This window comes from Bufo gargarizans, chromosome 3 (assembly GCF_014858855.1).
Source record: "Bufo gargarizans isolate SCDJY-AF-19 chromosome 3, ASM1485885v1, whole genome shotgun sequence".
Lineage (NCBI taxonomy): Eukaryota > Metazoa > Chordata > Amphibia > Anura > Bufonidae > Bufo > Bufo gargarizans.
The window spans coordinates 80343354-80363731 of NC_058082.1; the positions used below are offsets into that span (position 1 = coordinate 80343354).

At 48.3% G+C, this 20378-nt stretch overlaps 1 protein-coding gene across 1 annotated transcript in view; it reads right to left on the bottom strand.

Moving 5' to 3' along the window:
• MTUS2 (microtubule associated scaffold protein 2) overlaps positions 1-20378 on the bottom strand; it is a 457672-nt gene that overhangs the window by 76947 nt on the left and 360347 nt on the right. The gene's annotated exons all lie outside the window — the stretch shown is intronic.

The following is a 20378-nucleotide window of genomic DNA, read 5'->3' on the forward strand; positions in this document are numbered from 1 at the left end:
TAATTGATCTAAAAGAGTGCTGCATGTATGACAGTGTGTGTATGTAAGAGGGCTGCATGTATGACAGTGTGTGTATGTAAGAGTGCTGCATGTATGACAGTATGTGTATGTAAGAGTGCTGCATGTATGACTGTGTGTATGTAAGAGTGCTGCATGTATGACAGTATGTGTATGTAAGAGTGCTGCATGTATGATAGTGTGTGTATGTAAGAGGGCTGCATGTATGACAGTGTGTGTATGTAAGAGTGCTGCATGTATGACAGTATGTGTATGTAAGAGTGCTGCATGTATGACTGTGTGTATGTAAGAGTGCTGCATGTATGACAGTATGTGTATGTAAGAGTGCTGCATGTATGATAGTGTGTGAATGTAAGAGTGCTGCATGTATGACAGTGTGTGTATGTAAGAGTGCTGCATGTATGACAGTGTGTGTATGTAAGAGTTCTGCATGTATGACAGTGTGTGTATGTAAGAGTGCTGCATGTATGACAGTATGTGTATGTAAGAGTGCTGCATGTATGACTGTGTGTATGTAAGAGTGCTGCATGTATGACAGTATGTGTATGTAAGAGTGCCTGCATGTATGACAGTGTGTGTATGTAAGAGTGCTACATGTATGACAGTGTGTGCATGTAAGAGTGCTACATGTATGACTGTGTGTATGTAGGAGTGTCTGCATGTATGACAGTGTGTGTATGTAAGAGTGCTACATGTATGACTGTGTGTGTATGTAAGAGTGCCTGCATGTATGACTGTGTGTGTATGTAAGAGTGCCTGCATGTATGACTGTGTGTGTATGTAAGAGTGCCTGCATGTATGACAGTGTGTGTATGTAAGAGTGCTGCATGTATGACTGTGTGTGTATGTAAGAGTGCCTGCATGTATGACAGTATGTGTATGTAAGAGTGCTGCATGTATGACTGTGTGTATGTAAGAGTGCTGCATGTATGACAGTATGTGTATGTAAGAGAGCCTGCATGTATGACAGTGTGTGTATGTAAGAGTGCTGCATGTATGACAGTGTGTGTATGTAAGAGTGCTGCATGTATGATAGTGTGTGTATGTAAGAGTGCTGCATGTATGATAGTGTGTGTATGTAACAGTGCTGCATGTATGATAGTGTGTGTATGTAACAGTGCTGCATGCATGACAGTGTGTGTATGTAAGAGTGCTGCATGTATGACAGTGTGTGTATGTAAGAGTGCTGCATGTATGACAGTGTGTGTATGTAAGAGGGCTGCATGTATGACAGTATGGCCCCTTTCACACGGGCGAGTTTTCCGTGCGGGTGCGATGCGTGCGGTGAACGCATTGCACCCGCACTGAATCCTGACCCATTCATTTCTATGAGACTGTGCACACGAGCGGTGATTTTCACGCATCACTTGTGCGTTGCGTGAAAATCGCAGCATGCTCCTCTTTGTGCGTTTTTCACGTAACGCAGGCCCTATAGAAATGAATGGGGTTGCGTGAAAATCGCATGCATCCGCAAGCAAGTGCGGATGCGGTGCGATTTTCACGCATGGGTTCTAGGTGACAGTCTATTCACTGTATTATTTTCCCTTATAACATGGTTATAAGGGAAAATAATAGCATTCTGAATACAGAATGCTTTGTATAATAGTGCTGGAGGGGTTAAAAATAATAAAAAAGTTAACTCACCTTCTCCTCTTGTTAGCGCAGATGCCGGTCTGTTCTTTAGCTGTGGGCTAAAGGACCTTTGATGACGTCAGATCACATGCTCCATCACCATGGTGATGGACCATGTGATTGGAGCATGTGATCTGACGTCACCTCAGGTCATTCAGTCCACAGCTAAAGAACAGAGTGGCATCTGCGCGAACAGGAGGAGAAGGTGAGTTAACTTTTTTATTATTTTTAACCCTTCCAGCACTATTATACAAAGCATTCTGTAGTCAGAATGCTATTATTTTCCCTTATAACCATGTTATAAGGGAAAATAATACAATCTTCAGAACATCAATCCCAAGCCCGAACTTCTGTGAAGAAGTTCGGGTCTGGGTACCAAACATGCGCGATTTTTCTCACGCGAGTGCAAAACGCATGACAATGTTTTGCACTCGCGCAGAAAAATTGCGCATTTTCCCGCAACGCACCCGCCTCTTATCCGGGCAAAAAACATGACGCCCGTGTGAAAGAGGCCTATGTGTATGTAAGAGTGCTGCATGTATGACAGTGTGTGTATGTAAGAGTGCTACATGTATGATAGTGTGTATGTAAGAGTGCCGGCATGTATGACAGTGTGTGTATGTAAGAGTGCTGCATGTATGACAGTGTGTGTATGTAAGAGTGCTGCATGTAGGATAGTGTGTGTATGTAAGAGTGCTGCATGTATGACAGTATGTGTATGTAAGAGTGCTGCATGTATGACAGTGTGTGTATGTAAGAGTGCTACATGTATGTAAGAGTGCCGGCATGTATGACAGTGTGTGTATGTAAGAGTGCTGCATGTATGACAGTGTGTGTATGTAAGAGTGCTGCATGTATGACAGTGTGTGTATGTAAGAGTGCTGCATGTAGGATAGTGTGTGTATGTAAGAGTGCTGCATGTATGACAGTATGTGTATGTAAGAGTGCTGCGTGTATGACTGTGTGTGTATGTAAGAGTGCTGCATGTATGACTGTGTGTATGTAAAGGCTGTTTCACACGAGCGAGTCCATTGCGGGAATCACACGGAGCGTGATTCCCACAATGGACTCGCTCGTGTGAAACAGCCCTATGAGTGCTGCATGTATGACTGTGTGTGTATGTAAGAGTGCTGCATGTATGATAGTGTGTGTATGTAAGAGTGCTGCATGTAGGACAGTGTGTGTATGTAAGAGTGCTGCATGTATGACAGTGTGTGTATGTAAGAGTGCTGCATGTATGATAGTGTGTGTATGTAAGAGTGCCTGCATGTATGACAGTGTGTGTATGTAAGAGTGCTGCATGTATGACTGTGTGTATGTAAGAGTGCCTGCATGTATGACAGTGTGTGTATGTAAGAGTGCCTGCATGTATGACAGTATGTGTATGTAAGAGTGCCGGCATGTATGATAGTGTGTGTATGTAAGAGTGCTGCATGTATGACAGTGTGTGTATGTAAAAGTGCTGCATGTATGATAGTGTGTGTATGTAAGAGTGCTGCATGTATGATAGTGTGTGTATGTAAGAGTGCTGCATGTATGATAGTGTGTGTATGTAAGAGCGCTGCATGTATGACTGTGTGTATGTAAGAGTGCTGCATGTATGACAGTGTGTGTATGTAAGAGTGCTGCATGTATGACAGTGTGTGTATGTAAGAGTGCTGCATGTATGACAGTGTGTGTATGTAAGAGTGCTGCATGTATGATAGTGTGTATGTAAGAGTGCTGCATGTATGATAGTCTGTGTATGTAAGAGTGCTGCATGTATGATAGTGTGTGTATGTAAGAGTGCTGCATGTATGATAGTCTGTGTATGTAAGAGTGCTGCATGTATGATAGTGTGTGTATGTAAGAGTGCTGCATGTATGACAGTGTGTATGTAAGAGTGCCTGCATGTATGACAGTGTGTGTATGTAAGAGTGCTACATGTATGACAGTGTGTGTATGTAAGAGTGCTGCATGTATGATAGTGTGTGTATGTAAGAGTGCTGCATGTATGACAGTGTGTGTATGTAAGAGTGCTGCATGTATGACAGTATGTGTATGTAAGAGTGCTGCATGTATGATAGTGTGTGTATGTAAGAGTGCTGCATGTATGACAGTATGTGTATGTAAGAGTGCTGCATGTATGATAGTGTGTGTATGTAAGAGTGCTGCATGTATGACAGTGTGTGTATGTAAGAGGGCTGCATGTATGATAGTGTGTGTATGTAAGAGTGCTGCATGTATGACAGTGTGTGTATGTAAGAGTGCTGCATGTATGACTGTGTGTATGTAAGAGTGCTGCATGTATGATAGTGTGTGTATGTAAGAGTGCTGCATGTATGACAGTGTGTGTATGTAAGAGGGCTGCATGTATGATAGTGTGTGTATGTAAGAGTGCTGCATGTATGACAGTGTGTATATGTAATAGTGCTGCATGTATGACAGTGTGTGTATGAAAGAGTGCTGCATGTATGACAGTGTGTGTATGAAAGAGCGCCGGAATGTGTAGAAGTGTGTGTAACAGAGTTCTGTTGCTGTATCTGTACACAGAGCTTGGTATTGTTATGGTATCTAAGTACTGAGCTTAAAGGGGGGCCTAAGTTCAAATCTTTGAGGCCAAACTACATGGATGCTGTTAAAATCAAAATGAAAAAAACTAACCACTTAAACTCCCCATCCTGATCACCTGACGGCTGTAACTAATCACTGGCCTCAGTGGTGTACAGCACTAAGTTTAGCTGCAGCGGTCATGTGCACTATTACACTACAGCTTCCTATATATATATATAAAGGGTTATTTTAAAGGATGTTGATGCAAATCAGAAAACCCCCTTAAGTGTCAATATTTGCATGAAACTATAGGGTGGGCCCCTAGAGTAACTTCTACTGGTGGGCCCTTGGCCCCCCAGTCCGACACTGGCTGCAGATCCATTCTTTGCATTGAGGCTGTAAAAATGCTGTGTGCTATCTGCATCTGTGTGTCCATGCCACAAAAAAATAGAATGTATCCTGTATTTGTATGTTTTGCAGACAAGGATAGGACATTTCTACAGAAGGGAAAAAGAAAATTGGCGGTATGCACACGGCCAGTATCTGTGTTTTGTGGATGTGTGGTTTGTTGACTGAAAAACACATACGGTTGTGTGCATGAGCCGTTATCCTTTTGCTTCTGGCAGCCATTTTTGCAAGAACAAACGCAACAGGATATGCAGCCATACTGCTTGTGTTGTTAGCTTGGGGGGAGCTTCCCATTTTATGGATTTGCAGGAGTCTCCCAAAATAGGGAAATTCTGGACTTACTGGCAGCTGCCACTAGGGGGAGCTGCTGCAGATGCTGCATAAAGCCTCATTCACATGACGGGGTATTGGTTATTCTCCGCTCGCCCTTCTTGATGCGTCACTTACTAACCCCGGACTCCCCCTACCCCCAGCCCGTTCCCCCTCAACTGGCCTTGTCAGAACCCCAATAAGACACGGACACCAAGTTGGATTATATCGGCCACAGCAGCCGTTTATTGCAAACACATACATGAATAAATAACCTTTTATTTTCCACAAAACATAACCTTAAGATATATCCAACTTATTCCCAACATATCCCTGAGTAATACGGGGGAGGTCCTGGAAGCCCCAAACCTAGGAGTTTTTTCGCCAGTATCTTTGAGCCGACTTGCCCCCAGCCGTTAAGCGCCAGCTCGGAAGCACCACTGACGGCTCGCCCAAATTCCGCCACAACCGACCACCAGCCATTGGAGTCCAGCCCCAACCGTGGATCCCTCCCATCCTCGTCACCTGAATCTTTCCAACTTCAAGGACCCCCCACCGCCACAGCCACCGTGACAAATCTAGACCCATGATCCCCACACCCTCCCTCTCCTCCACATCCTCCTTCCACGCGGCCCAGACTCCAGAAAAGGAAAGACGGGTGGGTGGGTGGGAGCTCCGTTTCACCATAAAATGGCCTCCTTCTTCCCCAGACCCTCGCCCATTTAACCCCTCGCTCCACGCCCCCCCCCATCGCTTAAACTGGCTAATCGGCTTCCCAGGGGGCTCCCTCAAACCAGCCCCCCGTCATGCTCGCCTCCCCCCAAGGCTACGCCCCCCCAGTCCGGCTCTTTCTTGACGGGGTATTGGTTATTCTCCGCTCGCCCTTCTTGATACGTCACTTACTAACCCCTGACTCCCCCCACCCCCAGCCCGTTCCCCCTAAACTGGCCTTGTCAGAACCCCAATAAGACACGGACACCAAGTTGGATTATATCGGCCACAGCAGCCGTTTATTGCAAACACATACATGAATAAATAACCTTTTATTTTCCACAAAACATAACCTTAAGATATATCCAACTTATTCCCAACATATCCCTGAGTAACACGGGGGAGGTCCTGGAAGCCCCAAACCTAGGAGTTTTTTCGCCAGTATCTTTGAGCCGACTTGCCCCCAGCCGTTAAGCACCACTGACGGCTCGCCCAAATTCCGCCACAACCGACCTCCAGCCATAGGAGTCCAGCCCCAACCGTGGAGCCCTCCCATCCTCGTCACCTGAATCTCTCCAACTTCATGGACCTCCCACCACCACGAACGCACATGGATGACACCTTAAGCCTGTGTGTCCCTCCACATCCATAGAGCTGTCTCAATGCCCTCCTGTATGGCCAGATGTGTGTCCCCACTGCGTTCAAGTGAATGCCGTCAGACCACCAAAAAGCCCCGACCCCTCTCTCCAGTTCAGTATGCCTTACTACCACTGCCCCATTCCTTGCCATGAACCGCCCTATGGTCCGGTTAGCTTTTATCCTAGCCTTATTTATCCCTTCCACAGATCGTGCTCCCCTCCACACCTTGCGAGGAACAATGTCCGACCAAACGGAAATTAAACCCGGGAACAAAGCCCACAACCGGAGTAAGTCGAACTTAACGTCCTTCACCAATTCCCTAAATGGACGAACTCCCAAATCGTTGCCCCCACGTGCAACACCAACATATTCGGCGCCCTGTCCAACCTAACAAACTTGTGGACCTCAGGCAACACCCCCCCACACCATTCCCCTACGCCCCAACCATCTTACCAGCGCTACCGATCAAACCCCAACTGTTGCCCATCCGGCCGAACCGCTGCCCGGATGGCTCCCCAGAAAACGTACGAGTGACCCATTATCCAGATTAGCGCTGGGTCAGAATCTGTAATAAATAATAAGATCAAAGAAGCATACCATACGGGATAAAACAAAGTACAACGCAGTATTACAAACGATCTGGGCGTATATATGATCTAAAACTAATCGATTCCCACCTCCCTATACGCTTTATCACGTCCTGCCCCAGCCCCCGTCTAGCCGCCTTTGTCACTGCCCCGATTCTAAAGGAGTGGCTAGAGTAACCCCCTAGCTCTATGCCCAACTGCCCTAGACACTGTTTGAAGACCGCTGTGAATTGGAAACGGGAAGTTGACCCCTTCACCTCCACCCCGTACTCCCTCAAGCAGTATACCGGACACATTGCGCAACCCGGGACCGCGAAAAGAACAACTTTGCGACCTCTTCCCTCCCTATCAGTTTTTGATCTTCTAATACGAAATTCCACCCTATCTGGAAAGAGGTCCACATCATCCCTGAACAGGCCCCCCTGTCTCTTAACCGACGGACAAACCAACTCGCCCAAACGTAATGCCCCGAAAAAAGCTAGCGAAAAAGCCAACCGAAACAAACGCAACTCCCACGACGAGGCACAGACGTCGACTAATTGCTCTCCCAACCTTAACAGCAAAGCAAAAGACACCGGCCTATGATCATCCCCCCCCCTCCCCCCTGACAATGCCCAATGAACAACAGCATGGGAATTTCGAAAGTCATCTGTCCCAACACCCAACCTGGTCTTCTATTCCTCCCAGCACTGCCATGCCCTATTGTATGTCTCCCACATACTGGGTGCGAGTGAAGCCCGTATGAGACCCGCTACGGTGTCTCCAGGAGTTCCCACAGGCAACTCGGGCAGTCCAGCCTGCGTTCCTCTGCCCCTGGGGCCAGCTGGCGGAAACTGCTCCCACTCTGAACGAGAGAGAGCATCAGCAATACAGTTATCAACCCCTGGTACGTGCACTGCTACCACCCAAGCATTGAGTGACAAACACTCCAAGACTAGCCTCTGCAATAGACACACCACTAATGGTGAAGAAGCTGACAACCCGTTAATCGCCTGCACTACCCCCATGTTGTCACAGTGGAAACAGACCTTCTTGTTCCTAAAATCCCTCCACCATAGCATTACCGCCACTACAATGGGGAACAGCTCCAGCAACGCTAAATTCTTGACCCAGCCTCTCTCCACCCAGGTATTGGGCACACCATTGACCCCCACAGTAGACCCCATAACCGCCTCCCCCCGCAGCGTCAGAGAAAAGGTCGAAATCAAAGGTGTCCACCACGTGACCCATAAACAGTCCCCTGCCATTATAACATTCCAGAAACGATGCCCAAACTTGCAAATCCACCCTCAGCTCTTTTCCCAGCCTAATGAAGTGGTGCCGTTGCCGCCGCCAAACGCCTACTAAATACTCTACCCATGGGCATGATCCGACAAGCAAAATTTAGCTTCCCCAGGAGTGACTGTAGGCTTCGCAATTGAATTTTGTGCAGTCGCCATCCTTCCCAATCCAACTTCCTTTTCTAACTTTTTAGTAAATACATCTGGGTGCCCCCTTTATTGAATAGAAAGCACAATCCCTTTGCGGATGCTGCCGCGAATCCGGATTGTCCCCCCGCCCCTGATTCGCTCCGAAAGGGCTGGCCTGACCTAATCGGCGCCGTCACTTTTAGCCACAAAGTGATATCTTTGTGGTCCCATTTTATATTAGGGCGTACCGCCTTCCGCTGCCTAAACTGATCATCGTAACGCAGCCAGGCCATACCCCCATATACACTGTAAGCTTCCCTGATGGCATCCAGGTAACAAAAAAGCGCGGAGCAGAACTCAGGCGCTTTTTCCCCTACCACACTGGCCAATATCGCGAACGCCTGCAACCAGTTAGAGAACGTCAGCGGTATCAGTCGGTACCTACGCTTCTCTTCGTCCTCCCTCTTGCCCTCATCCTTTTGCGCCCTATCCAAATTGAATTTGTCCAAAGGGAGAAGGGAAAATATGTCCACATACTCCCCTTTCCAGATGCGCTCCCTAACCTCCTGCTTCAAATGTGCCCCCAACGGGCCCTCAAAACAAACATAGACTTCACCCTTTGTCCTATCGTCTAACCTCATTATATCCTCCTGTGCGGACCCGCTGCCTGCGTCTACACCGATGCCGAAGTACCACTTGAAACCACCGTGGGTGTACCCGAAGCTGGCGCCCCCCCGCGGCCCCGCGGCCACCCCCATGCCGGCAATGGCCCTGACGCTACCGACCCGCCGATGCCCCCCCCCAGGCCCCTTAACGGCACTGCAGGATTCCCCGCCGTCTGCAAATTTGCTAGCAACCCCACCAAATATCCCAAAAACTGGCCCAGCCCATTACTTAAGTCTGACTGGGCCCCCCAGCCACTAACTGACATAAAGGTCCCCATGGTGTCTCACCTGGCTGCCTGGGTGCTGTGACCCCATCAGCCGAAGGTCCTGGACCCTGACGCCCGGTCCTCTGCGACAGTCTTGGCACAGCGAGTTCCCACAGATGTCCCCTGGCCGGGCTGGGACCAGGGACGTAATCTTCCGGATCTTCCCTGGATACCTCTTGCGAAACCTTCATCATCAACTTGCCTGGCCGACGAGGGCCTGCTGCCATGGTCCGCAGCAGCCCCGTGCGCTCTGGGATACTGATCCAGCTGAGGGGCCTCATCCACACCCAGATACTGGAGAGGGCCCGCCGTACCTGGTCCTGAACACAAGGTGGCGCTGCTGGGCTGCTGAAGAGGCCCCCTGTGGCCTGCACGAGGGCTCCACCTACTGGTGGATTCCTTCCACGCCTGGGCGCACGGGCAGGAGCGGCACACGGCGCCTGCATGCGTGAAGGGTCCTGGGAAGCAGGGCTCCGTCTTCGGTGCTGAGCCCAAGCAGCCGCCGCCGTCCTGAGATCCGCAATAAGAGAATCCACGTCTATGGTGAGTACCGGTGTGCTCAGCTCCGTTTCACCATAAAATGGCCTCCTTCTTCCCCTCGCCCATTTAACCCCTCGCTCCACGCCCCCCCCCCCATCGCTTAAACTGGCCAATCGGCTTCCCAGGGTGCTCCCTCAAACCAGCCCCCCGTCATGCTCGCCTCCCCCCAAGGCTACGCCCCCCAGTCCGGCTCTTTCTCGTCAGTGTTTCACGTACGTGTGCTGTACGTGTTCTCCGCGGACAGTACACGTCTCCATTCACTTGAATGTGCATCACGGATTTGAGCACGGACACGGACATGTGAATGAGGTTTAATATGTATTCAGCGAGCTCCCCTGGTGACTGCTACTGGCAGAATGATAGAATTTCATTCTATAGCTATGTGGAGGGAAGCGCTATGTTTTCTGTATATATCCTTACTATATAGTCCCACAGATTTGTCAGTGTAATATGATTGTGTTAATGAAGCCAAAGATATTCTTTATACTAATTTATTTATATACTTCAGTCTTACAGCAAAATACAATTTTTTTTTACTTTGTTTCAGAAGAAATGCTGATTATATGATGTGTATAATATCAATCAAAGCCTATATGGGTTTTTGAGTCTCCCAGGGGATATGCTGCAGAAGATAAAGATGCTTTCACCTGATTAGTGGACAATAAAGCATCACCGGTACGGTATACTGTCTCGGTAAGGGCTCATGCACACGACCATATTTTCTTTCCGTGTCCGTTCCGTATTTTTTGCAGGTCCATTTTTTGCGAAACCGCTAAATACATACGGTCGTGTGCATGAACCCTTATTGTGTGGAATTCCTGCAGAGGCTGACACTGTGCAATTGCAGTACGCAGCCCTGAGGGGTTTGAGCAATGGTGAGGTCACAGGGGTAGTTACTAACCGAGGGTGTTTCTGGTACTCACAGTTGTTATATACCCTGGGCAGGCGTACAGCAGTGATGGAGAGGCTGGCACAGGGATCCTCTGGGGCACTCTCTATGTATAGGGACCAGGCCGGGTGGTAGGTGAGGTGCCCTGGGTGTTGCAGGTTTTTAATGTGCCGGTGGCAAGATCCCTTTAAGTTTGTGACGCCAGTGCCGGTAACGGTGGCACACCGATTTATTGTAGGAATAATTGAGGAACACAATGTTGTAGTGAACCAAAACTTCCTTTTACTGAAACAGTTCAACTATTTACAGTTTTTGGTCAGTTCCACATGTAAACAGGTTGTAACAGACAGGCTTGATATAAAACGGCAGGCAATGTACTTGCAAGATACTCAGAGGGAATAACACTTACAGATCAGGCTGCACTTTTCCTCAGAATCCTTACTCCAAGGCCCGTATGCCCTATAGCTGGCTTTATCCTTGGGTAGGCAAAACTTCCTCTGTTATAAAACCTTGACGTAGAATATCCTTCTGCCCTGCAGCTCTCTGTTTGGCTGGAATTAAACTTGGCTCTGCACTGCACCTTTAAGGGAACTTGGTTTCTCAGGAGGCAAACTCTTCCCCTGGACGGCAGCTTCTGAGCTTCTTTTACTCAGGAACCTCAGGCAGGCTAGACTGCACTAACTAGCCTCCTGGAATATACTGCACTGACTCTTTCCTGTCTGGGCCTAACTATATATACTAGGGGTTCTACCCCTAACAGGCCTGATACAGGCGATAACAGGAAGAACACATGAAAACATCATATAAAATACAATGACATTGTTCCACATGAGGTGGAGAATAACGTGGCCATATTGACCCTTGTGTAGTGCTCACATTTACCTAGTGGGACACTACACAATCAGAACTGCCAGTGTCTGACGGTGCAGGAACCCCCCCCCCCCAACTAATAACACCAAGATCGAGCTTCATTACAAATTGCTGGCAATGTATTCATACATTTCTAGTAGGCATAACAGAAGAATAACACAACACAGAGATATAAGAAAAGATGCTCCTGAAATTTTACATGGTCAATGTAAGCTGCTACTAAGGGTACTTTCACACTTGCGTTGTTGGATTCCGGCAGGCAGTCCCTTCGCCGGAACTGGCAATCTCTATGCAAACGAATACCATTTGTAGACGGATCTGGATGCGGATCCAGCTCACAAATGCATTGCAATACCGGATCCGTCTCTCCGGTTGCCATCTGGAAAAACAGATCCAGTATTTATCTTTTTTACATTTTTAAAGGTCTGCGCATGGAAAATAATGCCGGATCCGGCATTCTGGAAAGTGTTGCGCAATTTTGGGCAGAGAAAATACTGCAGCATGCTCCATACAAAAACCGTACAGGACTGAACTGAAGACATCCTGATGCATCCTGAACGGACTGCTCTCTATTCAGAATGCATGGGGATAAAACTGATCAGTTTTTTTTTCTGGTATTGAGCCCCTAGGATGGAACTTAATACCGGAAAAGTTTAACGCAAATGTGAAAGTACCCTAAAACAGACATGTCAGAAGACGTGACAGGTCCTCTTTAACATTTATTCAACTTTACTCTGAACCATAAACAGGGGTGCCCCTAGCCTTTCTGCTGCCTGAGGCGAAAACTGAAACTGTGCCTCCCCCCATGCCTATTTCTTAATCTAACCCATTTGCCACAATGAAAGCGCTCATTGCCCATGGCCCTTCCGCTGCCCCCCCTCTTGCCCCTACCTGGTGCTGCCTGAGGCGATCGCCTCACCTGGCTTCATTGGTGGTGCACCCCTGACCATAAATGTCAAAAAGAAACTATCTTTTAAATGAATATTTAAAAAGGAATAATCCGGTTTTATTAAATACACGCTATTCTTACATAATTAAAAGTGCCACAATTTTTAAAATACTTTCTGTATAAACCACTGCTTGCTGTCATTTAATGACTCCCTCCAGTAGATAATGCTCAGTAACTGTACTACAATAAATTGAACCCCAGTATGACCATCACATCACCAGGATAATGGTTAATGCACTGGAAGAAAAACACAAGAGGGGTTATTTATCAAACTGGTGTAAAGTAGAACTGTCTTAGTTGCCCCTAGCAACCAATTTGATTCCTCCTTTTATTTTCCAAAGGAGCCATCCAAAATGAATTGTGGAATCTGATAGGTTGCTATGGGAAACTAAGCCAGTTCTACTTTACACCAGTCACCAGTTTGATAAATGACCCCCAAGGTCTTTTGAGAATCTGTTTTACCATGCTAAACTACTGATAGCAATACGTAGAGGATGGTGAGAGCAGGAAAAGCATACCTTCTTTGGAGATTTTATTATCTGGAGCAGTGAGAATATGAAGCTTTATTCTGCCTGATTAGGACTCTTGCAAGTGTCTTGGGGGCGGAGTTCACTGTAAAGTGCTCCTTCACAGCTTCTCCCCTCTGCTCTGAATGACAGTAGTGATTGTCTCCTGGTTGAATGAGTGCTTTTAGCACTGTATTACCTCTGTGAAGCACCATATTCTTCCGAAAAATCAATGCAGCATGCAAGCCAACCATCAGACACACAAATATATACAGTAGGGGTATAGCTGTCATATTTGGTAACCATGTGGCAGGGAGATCAGGCGGGATCCGGGAGCTGAGCCCAGTGCGCATCCAAGCCCTGTGCCCGTTCAGTTGTCATTGGCTGCCCTGGCTTTCCATGTTAGTTAAAGATGGGCTTTAGGGTTGCCACTAGTGTTGTACAAGCACCAAAGTGCTCGGGTGCTCTGGCCGAACACATCGGGATGCTCAGGTGCTCTACCGAGCACCCAAGTATAATGGAAGTCAATGGGAGAACCTGAGCATTAAGCCAGGCACCCCGTGCTCTGAAGAGGGGATGGTGCTGGTTCATAGTAAAAGGTCAGAAATTGATGGAAACACCACCGAAATGGTTCGGGAACAGCATGGGGAGGATGTCTGGATGCATCTTGGACTCCCAGGTCGCTGCTGGGAACGATGTTGTCCGAGTAGTACGCTACTTTTACAGACTGACAATAATACGCACCAAACCGAAGATAACATCGATTTTAGAGAAAAAATTGTTAGGAAACATTCTTTCCTGTATATTTACTTGTATATAAAGTACATAAATTACAAGGAAGATAAACGTCTACGGCTACCACATCCAAGCATGGCAGCATACGCACAAATTACCTATTAGGTATAATTAGGTGAGGGCCTGCAGGTGAGCTGACCCTGTAAAAGATTTTAGGTGTGGGCCTGCAGGTGACTTGACCCTGTAAAAGATTTTAGGTGTGGGCCTGCAGGTGAGCTGACCCTCTAAAAGGTTGTAGGTGAGGGCCTGCTAGTGAGCTGACCCTGTAAAAGACTGTAGGTGAGGGCCTGCTGGTGAGCAGACCCTCAAAATAATTATATGCGAGGGCCTTCAGGTGAGCTGACCCTGTAAAGGATTGTAGGTGAAGGCCTGCTGGTGAGCTTACTCTGTAAAAAATTATATGCGAGGGCCTGCTGGTGAGCTTACCCTGTAAAACATTATAGGTGAAGGCCTGCTGGTGAGCTGACCCTGTAAAACATTATATGCAAGGGCCTGCTGGTGAGTTGACCCTCTAAAAGATTATATGCGAGGGCCTGCTGGTGAGCTGACCCTGTAAAACATTGTAGGTGAGGGTCTGCTGGTGAGCTGACCCTCTAAAAAATTATATACGAGGGCCTGCAGCTGAGCTGACCCTGTAAAACATTATATGCAAAGGGAATATATGTGAGGGCATTATATGCGACGAATAAGCATGTTGATATGATGGAAGAGCAGAAGGAGGATAAGAAAAGGAAGATTCAACCATATACTTTTGTGGTGGAAGGGGTGCATGGGAATACAGTGTATTCAGTACATTATAAACAACACATTTAAAGTGCCTTTATGTTCATCAGCTTTCCTCAGGTGGAGTCGAGAAGTCATGGTCAATCCAGGCCTTGTTCATTTTTCTAAGAGTCAACCTGTCAGCATTTTCAGTTGACAGGCGGATACGCTTATCTGTTATTATGCCACCAGCACCACTAAATACCCGCTCAGACAAAACGCTGGCGGCAGGGCAGGCCAGCACTTCCAAGGCGTAGAGCGCCAGTTCATGCCACGTGTCCAGCTTGGACACCCAGTAGTTGTAAGGCACTGAGGGATCATTGAGGATGCTGACACGGTCTGCTATGTACCCCTTTACCATCTTCCAAAAATTTTCCCTCCTTGTGACACTAGGCCACGCATCAGGGTGAGGGTGCTGGCGGGGTGTCATGAAACTGTCCCAGTCTTCGGAGAGTGTTGCACTGCCTCTGTTGGAACTGTTGTGTGCTCCCTTTGTCTCCCCTTTTCGGTTGGCCAAGGAACTACGGACCCTGGTTTTACTCGTCCTTTCCACCAGGGGAATGAGAGATGAGAAGTTCTCTTTGTAGTGGGGGTCAAAAAGGGTCAACAACCAGTAATCTGTGTTGTTTAAAATGCGTATAACGCGCGGGTCGCGGGAAAGGCAGCCTAACACGAAGTCAGCCATGTGTGCCAGAGTACCAACAGGCAAGACTTCGCTGTCGTCATCAGGAGGATCACTCTCAATCTCATCATCCTCTTCCTCCTCTTCTGCCCACCCACGCAGAACAGGTGGAATTAAACTTCCATGGGTACTAACCTCTGTAGCGGAGGCAACCGTCTCCTGCTCCTCCTCTTCATCATCCAATTGTGCTGAGAAGATGAACTGAGGGTGGTCTGGCTATCAGCCTGTGTAATGTCTCCCCCCCCATTTCCACCTCTTCCACATGAAAAGCGCCGTCCTTAATCGGAATAGTTACGCTGATAATAGCATTATTGCCGCTCACCATCTGTGTTGATTACTGAAAGTTTCTTAAAACCTCCCAGAGGTCAGACATCCATGCCCACTCCACGCTTGTGAATAGCGGAAGCTGACTGGAAAGGCGATGACCATGTTGCACCTGGTATTCCACTACTGCCCTCTGCTGGTCACAAAGCCTGGCCAACATGTGGAACGTGGAGTTCCAGCGTGTGCTCACGTTGCACAACAGCTGGTGAGGTGGCAATTTCAAGCGCTGCTGCAGCGTTGACAGACCGGCTGAAGCTGTCAGTGACTTTTGGAAATGGGCACACACGCGGCGCAGTAGGCAAATTGGGGTAGGTTTTGATAAACCGCTGAACCACTAAGTTTAAGACGTGGGCTAGGTATGGGATGTGTGTGAGCTTGCCGAGCTCCAAAGCCGCCACCAAGTTACGGACATTTTCAGACACAACCATGCCTGGTTGTAGGTTGAGTGGGGAGAGCCACAGCTCAGTCTGGTCTCTTATCCTCAGCTCTGCGGCAGTGTGCTGTTTGTCCCCTAAGCATATCAGCTTCAGCGCAGCCTGTTGCCGCTTCCCCACTGCAGTGCTACACTGCTTCCATCTACCGACTGATGACGGATTGGTGCTGCACGTGGATAATTCGGAGGTGGAAGTGGAGGAGGAGGAGAAGTGGGGGTTGGAGCCACTAACGTAGGTGGTGGTGGAAACCCTGATGGAATTAGGGCCCGCTATCCTTGGCGTCGGTAGCACCTGTGCCATTCCAGGGTACGACTCGCTCCCGGCCTCCACAACATTCACCCAGTGTGCCGTCAGGGAAATGTAGCATCCCTGACTGAATGCTCTTGTCCAAGTGTCTGTGGTTAAGTGGACCTTCCTAGTAACTGCGTTGGTCAGGGCACGTGTGATGTTACGGGACACATGTTGGTGTAAGGCGGGCACGGCACACCTTAAAAAATAATAGTGGCGGCTGGGGACTGTGTAACGCGATACGGCTGCCGACATCAGGCTGCGGAAGGCCTCAGTGTCCACAAGCCTAAATGGCAACATTTACAGGGCCAATAATTTGGGAAGCTGTGCATTTAGTGCTATGGCCTGTGGGTGGGTGGCTGGGTATTTACGCTTGCGTTCAAATGCCTGGTGTTAGGGCATTTGTACACTGTGCTGGGACATAGAAGTGGATGTGGTTGCTGATGGTGCTTGCGAAGGTCCAGGTGCAGTACGGGAGGCATCCGGGCCTGCGCTTTCGACAGGGGATTGGCCAGCACGTAACACAGGGGAAGAGGAGGCAGTAGTGTGACCCGCAGACACAGATTGTGGACCCAGGTATTCGTCCCACTTATTATGGTGCTTGGATGGTGGTGAGGTTGCTAGTGTTCACCCCCCGGCTCATTTTACTACAGCACAGGTTGCAAACTACTATTCTTTTGTCATCCGCACTTTCCTAAAAAAAAAAGCCATACAGCGGAACATCTACCCCTTGTCAAGGGTGATTTCCGTAAATGGGTGCTCCATGGAACAGTGGGCCTGTTTGGTGTGGCCCGCCTTCTCCCTTTTGCCACCCCACTGCCTCTTCCAGCCTGTTGCGGTGCTGCAGATCCCTCCCCCTCTGTACTGCTGTCCTCGCTCAGCTTTCCACCTTCCCAGGTTGGGTCAGCGACTTCATCGTCCGCCACCTCCTCTTCCACTACCTCACTCGGCTCATCCTCCTGACTTGTTGACCTAACCACTACCTCAGTGATTGACAACTGTGTCTCATCCTCTTCATCAACCTCTTGAGACAGTAATTGTCGTTGAGTTATTGGCAACAGTGTCTCATCCTCATCCACCTCATGAAACAGCAATTGCCATTCCCCACTGTCATCTTCTTGTGATTGTGGATGCTCAAGAGTTTGGGAATCAGGGCACAAGATCTGACCCTCTTCAAGCGTGCTTGGCGATAGGGCCAAATCAAGGGATCGCGATGAAAAGAGCTCCTCGAAATATCTGAGTGTGGGATCACTTGTTTGTCCAGACTCTCCATGGTGGGAGGAAGGAGGATCAGGGTGAGGATTAGGTTGAGCAGACTCTTGGCTACTGAGACTGGACTTGGTGGAAGAAATGGTGGTGCTTAACCGACTGGAAGCATTATCTGCTGCAATCCAACTGACCACCTGCTCGCACTGGGCTGACTTCAAGAGTGGTGTCCTGCGCCGCCCTGCAAACTGGGACATGAAGCTAGGTATCGTGGATGATTGTTTTTCTTGTGCTCTGGCAGCAGGCACAGTTTCACCACGCCCAGGGCCACGGCCTCTGCGTGCACCATCGGCATCACTACCACTGCCATGTCCCTTACTGCTCGCCTTCTTCATATTAAATGTTATATATGATTGAAAATCTGTCACACGTACAGTAGCGTAGGATTTGGAAGTGTATGCACAAACAAATTTAAAAAAGGTATTTGGGATGTGGAAACGTCACACAGGAGATATCCCTTTAGGTAATGTCAATGCTGTCACCAGCGGCTAATGAAAAATTACAGGGAATGTCACAGGTATTTAGGATGAGGAAACATTTTACAGGAGAGGTACCACCAGTAATGTCACTGTCTGCAGTGTCTACGCAAAAAAGTACACTGTATGTCACAGATAAATTTTGGATGCGTACACTTTACACTGGAGATGTGGAGCAGCTAATGTCACTGTCCGCATGTCACGGAAGGTGTACAGGAAACAAGACAATGCAAAATGAATATATGACTCACTGGATCCAAAACTAAGGAACAAAAGGGAGACCCCTGCATAAGACCTGGCACTCTCCCTGACTGCTCAGCCTATGCGAAAATCCCAATGGTGGATGATCGCATATCCACGTACCTCGACTATATACCACCTGAACACCCTACAATAGTGAGGGGACACGACCACCGGCTCCCTACACTAGACACGGAGGGAGTCAGGGTCACCTGGGATCCAGCAAACAGAAAATCACAAATAAATGTACAGAACTTATCTTGTAGAAGGCTGGAAAATAGGATCAGCATGCACACACACTCCAGGAAGTTGTATAAGCCGCACACTAATGCATTATGGGGAGGAATTTAAAGGGATGCAATCAGTCCAACTACATGACAGCTGAGAGAGGCTAACGAGATGAGGAACTGAAATTCAAAACAAAGAAAACTCAAGGAGGAGGTTCTGAAAGGCTTCTGTCAGAGCTTCTCAGCTGTCTGGTTGTGACAGTACCCCTCCCTCTACGAGTGGACTCCGGACACTCAGAGCCCACCTTCTCAGGATGGGACCTATGGAAAGCCCTGATGAGACGAGTGGCCTTAATGTCCGTCACTGGGACCCACATCCTCTCCTCAGGACCATAACCCTCCCAATGAACGAGGTACTGGAGAGAACCGCGGACAAGATGAGAATTTACAATCCTAGAGACCTCAAATCCAAGATTCCCATCAACCATAATCGGAGGAGGAGGCAAAGGCGAGGGTACAATGGGTGGAACATAAGGTTTCAATAAAGACTTATGAAAAACATTATGGATCTTCCAAGTCTGAGGAAGATCAAGACGGTAGGCAACAGGATTGATGACAGACAGGATTTTGTAAGGCCCAATAAACCTAGGACCCAACTTCCAGGTGGGAACCTTTAATTTGATATTCTTGGTAGACAACCACACCAGATCACCAACATTCAGGTCCGGACCAGGCACACGACTCTTATCTGCCTCACGCTTATATCTCTCACTCATGCTCTTTAGATTATCCTGAATCTTTTGCCAAATAGAAGACAAAGACGAGGAGAATCTGTCCTCATCAGGTAAACCAGAAGACCCCTCTCCCGAGAAAGTCCCAAACTGCGGATGAAACCCATATGCACCAAAAAATGGTGACTTATCAGAGGACTCCTGACGACGGTTTTTTAAAGCAAACTCAGCAAGGGACAAAAAAGAACACCAATCCTCCTGATTCTCCGCCACAAAACAGCGCAGATATGTCTCCAGATTCTGATTGACGCGCTCTGTCTGGCCATTCGACTGCGGGTGGAAAGCAGAAGAGAATGACAACCGAACCCCCAAGCGAGAACAGAAAGCCTTCCAGAATCTGGAAACAAACTGCGTGCCCCTATCAGAGACTATGTCTGAAGGAATACCATGCAATTTGACAATGTGATCAATAAATGCCTGCGCCAGCGTCTTAGCATTGGGCAAACCAGGAAAAGGGATGAAATACACCATTTTGCTAAAACGGTCCACCACCACCAGAATCACAGTCTTCCCCGAGGAACGAGGCAGGTCCGTTATGAAGTCCATGGACAGATGTGTCCAAGGACGGGAAGGAATGGGTAAGGGAAGGAGAGGACCTGATGGCCGTGAATGAGGGACTTTGGCACGAGCGCAAGTCTCGCAGGCTGCCACAAAACCCTCAACCGACTTACGAAGAGCAGGCCACCAGAATCTCCGAGCGATGAGATCCACTGTGGCTCTTACCCCCGGGTGCCCAGCAAGGACCGTATCGTGGTGTTCCTTAAAAATCTTGTGTCTTAAAGCGAGAGGCACAAACAACCTCCCAGGAGGACAAAGATCAGGAGCCTCTGACTGGGCTGCCTGCACCTCTGCCTCCAATTCAGGAAAAAGAGCAGAGACCACCACACCTTCAGCCAAAATGGGACCCGGGTCTTCAAAATTCCCACCTCCCGGAAAACAACGTGACAGGGCATCTGCCTTCACATTCTTAACCCCAGGGCGGAACGTGACAACAAAATGAAACCTTGAAAAGAACAAAGACCATCTGGCCTGTCTCGGGTTCAGACGCTTGGCTGACTCCAAGTAGGCCAGATTTTTATGGTCAGTAAACACGGTAATAGGGTGTCTGGCTCCCTCTAGCCAATGACGCCATTCCTCAAAAGCCAACTTGATGGCCAACAATT